Source organism: Nicotiana attenuata, chromosome 7 (assembly GCF_001879085.1).
Source record: "Nicotiana attenuata strain UT chromosome 7, NIATTr2, whole genome shotgun sequence".
Taxonomy (NCBI): domain Eukaryota; kingdom Viridiplantae; phylum Streptophyta; class Magnoliopsida; order Solanales; family Solanaceae; genus Nicotiana; species Nicotiana attenuata.
Genome location: NC_031995.1, coordinates 17,101,246 through 17,106,278, shown reverse-complemented (window position 1 = coordinate 17,106,278; position 5,033 = coordinate 17,101,246).

Here is a 5,033-nt window from a genome sequence, read left to right as displayed (position 1 = left end):
TTGCTACGATAACCCCCAACCCCCCCCCCCTAAAAAAAAAAACCCCCCCTAAACGCGTCTCTCTCTCTCTCTACACACACACACACACTATTGTGAGTGGTAGGAGATATTATTGGCAATGGAATGTACTTTTTCTTTCTTCTGCTTGAAGTATCAGTTTAAAGATGGTTTTCTAGTTTTACCTACACGGCAAGAGAAAGATTTAAGGCGTGATGAGAAATGTCCCTCGCCAACTATCTGATCATGTTTTCTTTTCCCCTTTATTTTGTCACTTAACTTCGCTTCCTTACTAGGCATTTGGTTTACTCCGTATTTAATTTTGAAATTTGCAAGTTCGTCTGGAAAATATATATAATCAAGAGGGAGTATATTTTCCTCATTCAAAGCTTAAGGGAGTTCTGTTACTCGTGATGAGAGCCTCATCCTCAAAATTTGAGAAACAGAGGGTAAATCACTTGCAAACTTGTTGGTTTTCGGATAACTTGTTTGAAGATGTATTTTTTACTAAATGTTGCGCAGAACGATAACTTGTTTGGATGATTGTATTTTTTTCTGAATTTTGTGTGTTACGAGTGTTCCCCAAAAATCTATCCTTTTCCTCCTCCAGAATCTCGCTTGAAATTGGAATATTTTTGTTTTTGTTTTTATGGTACATCATGAAATATATATACTTTAGTACGAGAAGTGGCACTCCGAACTGTTGGAAGAGTGCTTATCTATAGAATCTGAGATTTTTCCGTGTTCTCCATTATTGTCTTTAAATTCTTGTATCTATCTATCTTCTATCTATATATATAAAAGTGGGCATGAGAAAACTGACTTGGCACCTCGATTAGACTAGAATTGTCATTTATCTTTTTTCTCATTTTTTTGACATTTTCCACTTATTTCCCCTTTCTCTTTTGTTAAGTACACATACTATCGGTTACAATATATCTCCAAGCCGTTTTGCGTATTGAATAAGCCCAGAGGTCTGTAACTGACTCAATACTTGCGTAACTGAACATTAAACATCTTTGTGAATTAACAATTGTAACTGAAATAAAACCTGATCAATGGCTATAAAGGGATGCTATAATGAGGAAAGTGATTTCTGTTGATGAGCCCGTTATAAGTTTTGAGGAATTGAGTAAGTTGAGGGACTTAAGGCATTTGTATCTATTTGATTCGAATTTCACAGAGAAAGTTCCTAAGGAATGGACTATGCAATTCCGTGTACTTTGTTATCAGGTATGCTACCTTGGTTTTTTATATTCCTGCACTTAATATCATTTCTTATATTTCCTTTTTGTATATGTTTTTTCTCTATTAGAAGGAGGTGGACATTAGACAGTTTTGAGTAGTTGCTGGATTAACTATTGATTAGATAGCTGTAACTCATTTTTATTGTTTATCTTGGTTGACAATATAAGATTAAATTGAATCAGATAGCTCGACATGCATCGCTTATCTTAACTCATAAATTCAACATAACAGCTTAGTTTTCGACTACTCTTTTCTTGTAAACGCATATGATATACCCCTATATTTAGTATGAAATTTCTTTATAATTAATTGCAACAGTCTGTTCGTGCTTAAGGTTAAGCTCAAATTACACGGAAGACAAAAACCACAGACATCTTGTGAATTGGGTGGAACCGTGGAAGAAATGATGCAGTGGCGGTCCAATTTGGGGATTAAAACGCAGCTTTCATTAGATGTTGTTAAATGTCCAAATTGCCCTTGAACAAAAATTAAAAAGACAGCTAAGCAGGCATGTCGAAACTCAAGCTCTTCTATATATTAGAAAAGTAGTCAATGCAAGGCCGATTGCACAATCACAGAGAAGTTGTCCCTACAAGAAAAATGGCTATTAGTGTGGGAATAATGGCCTCTAAAATTCTAAGTCTGGTCTTTGAACTAACAGCTTGTTTGGATGGTTGTTACATGTCGTCTTATAATGTATCATATCGTATTGTATTATATTGTACTGTATCGTTTGATGAATACAATGTTTGGATGAATTGTGTTGTTTTGTCGCCGTTTCATGGTATCACGCACCAGAAATATTATGAATAAACTTGCAATATTATAAAGAAAAATTATAATACGGTATGTAAAAAGGTAGGGTAATGGTAAAATAAAATTATTTAATAATAATGAAGGGTGAGATTAAGAGAAAAACACAAAGAAACGACGCGACCACACCAAATCGGTCGTTACATAAAGTGGCACATTTCATCGTTACGTAACGACGGATTTAACGATACGATACAATAAAATTTAAGTAACAATCAAAACAAACATTGTATTTAAAGTAACAATACGATACGATACAATAGGTAACAACCATCCAAACAAGCGGTAAGGGTGTTAAACGGCCAGGTCGGAACCGTCCGGGTTGGGAAAAAATGGAACCTGCCGGTTTCCAATCCGTGCCGGTTACGGGTTACTCTTAACCGGGCTTAACGGGTCTGGGTCCATCCCGGGTATAAAATGAGTAAGGGTTACGGAGGGGGCCGGGTCGGGCCGGGTTAGTGTTATTATTATTTTTTTTTTATATTTTGTATAACTATTGTAATTTATATTAATATAAAGTAAAAATATAAAGAAGACAATGATGATGGAAAAAAAATTGCACTTATAAATTGCAAGTGCTTTTTTATTTTAAAATTCAAACTTACAAATTGAAGTTTACATTTAACAACAAGTAAATTAACAAAAAAGAGTAAATTCAAAGGTTTTGCATTGCCTTAGTAAGTTCTTCATAATCAATATGAACTTCTTGGCCATCTTCTGGAGTGTTAAATTCAGATGGGTTACCATGTGTTAATATATCTCCAAGTTCCTCATCTTCTGGGCTATCAACATCTTCACGTCCCTTATTTCTTTGTTCCGATCTAATCCAATCTCTGAAACATACTAAAACTTCCAAGGCATTGCTTCCCAATGAGTGACGGGTGTCTCCAAGTTGTTGTCTTGCTTGATTAAATGCACTCTTTGATGCAACAGCTGAAATTGGCACATTCAGCACGTCCGAGCCATAGCGGAAAGAACAGGAAATTGCTTTTCATTCTCATGCCACCATCCCAACCGTGAAAATTCCTTTGTGCGAGGCTCTATTTTGCAAGTAGAATTGAAGTTCATCAATGTTCCTGCTACTGGTTTGGGTGTTAGAAAATGTAGAAAAAATATTAAAACTATCAAGGCCTTCATCATCATCAATAGTAGTAGAAGTGGTACGATGCGTACTGGGATTAACATTGCCTACATTAAGAGCAACATCATCAAATATATTTTCATAATAATTATATAAATGTTGTAAATAATCATTTAGATTGTTCATACAAACATATATATCTGGGGTTTCAGTTGGTCCAATCTCTATTTAAGTATATAAAGCATTGATTAATTGGTGACAATCAGACATCCTAATAAAAGGATTTAAAACAGCACCAATTAAGTAAATCGGAGAAATTGAAAAGAAATAGTTTTTGAATTTTGCTTGCATTTTTTCAACAGCATCCTTATATTTTTCTTTCTTCTTAACTTCAGAGAGTAGAAAAAAAAAATTCAGTTATATGTACTAAAGCCATAGTAACAGTAGGGGTAATATGCTCCAAAAAAACTCAACAGTAGCTGTATAAAATTTATGTAAAACTTTAACAACATCATTAATGGCCTCCCACGTAGTAGTTGCTAACATACGATTTTGATCAGTACAATGCACATTAGCAACTTCAGTTATTGGCAATCTATATTTGTAGCAACATTTCAAAATATATATGTATATTTTCATCTAGTAACAATTTCGTCTGGCATGAATGTGGGCTTAAGGTTATGCTCGGTACACTTATTTTTAAATTTTCTAATTCTAGATTGTCTATTATTTCCTTGAATAACACCAACTGCTCTTCTAACATGAGTAATCTCAATTGAAAATAAATCAATGTCACTTTTAATAATTAAATTATAAACATGACATACACACCTAACATGAAAAATTTCGTCAAGTGGTGGTTGCAAATGCAATTTTAATATTGAAATTGTGGCATTATTGTTAGAAGCATTATCAAAAGACATATTTTTATTAAGATTATAAAATTCAAAAACTTCGCAATAGTAGTACTTATAAACACAACAGTATGACTCTGATCTTCATCATATTTAAAAACGATAATACGTTTTTGCATACAATAATTATCATCTATCCAATGACATGTAATTGTCAAATAATCATTTTCATTAACAACATGTCCAATATCAGAAGTTAGAGAAACTCTACAAGGAATGTGGTCAAACAAATAACGTATGTATGTTTGATATTGTCCATGAAGTCTAAAGATACCAGATCTACAAGTACTTCTAGGGATACCTTTAAATAAAGGATTATAAATCCTTTGAATATACATAAATCCTTTTGAATATACATAATAAGATATGATGAAGAAGCAAAAGAAAAAGGTAGATAACCCAAAAGCAATCATTTTTGCTAACACCTCACGATCCTTCATTTTATCATATTTCATAAGTCCTCCAGTAGTAAGGTTTAGAGTTGCTTGATTTTGATCTAAATCGGAGCCCCATTCTATAGGATGCTCAATTCTCATATGTCTACTAAGTGTCCTAATGCCCTCTAATTGTCCTCCAGTCTTATGTTTAAAATCATCATTACAAAGTCTGCATTTAACTCTATCAGTACCTACTATTTCGTCAAAAAAATTCCAAACCTTACTTCTTTTTCTCCGATTAGCAGTCCGGGCCACAGGTGGTCTACTACTAGCACCACGACCACCACCCCTGCTACCAACTCCAACACTACTAGGTGTAAGTGGTGTCTCATCTTCAATTTCTAATTCATTATCTTCTATACCGAAATCTTCCTGTAATTGTTCATAATCTATATTATTATCAAGTAATGTTTCAGAAACATGTGTAGAGTCATTTAAATTACTACCAGATGTTAAAGTAGTACTACTTTTTCTATTACCCTGATTACCCCGATTAGTAACCTTATTACAAACTCTTTTTGCAGCATTAAACATATTGTGAAA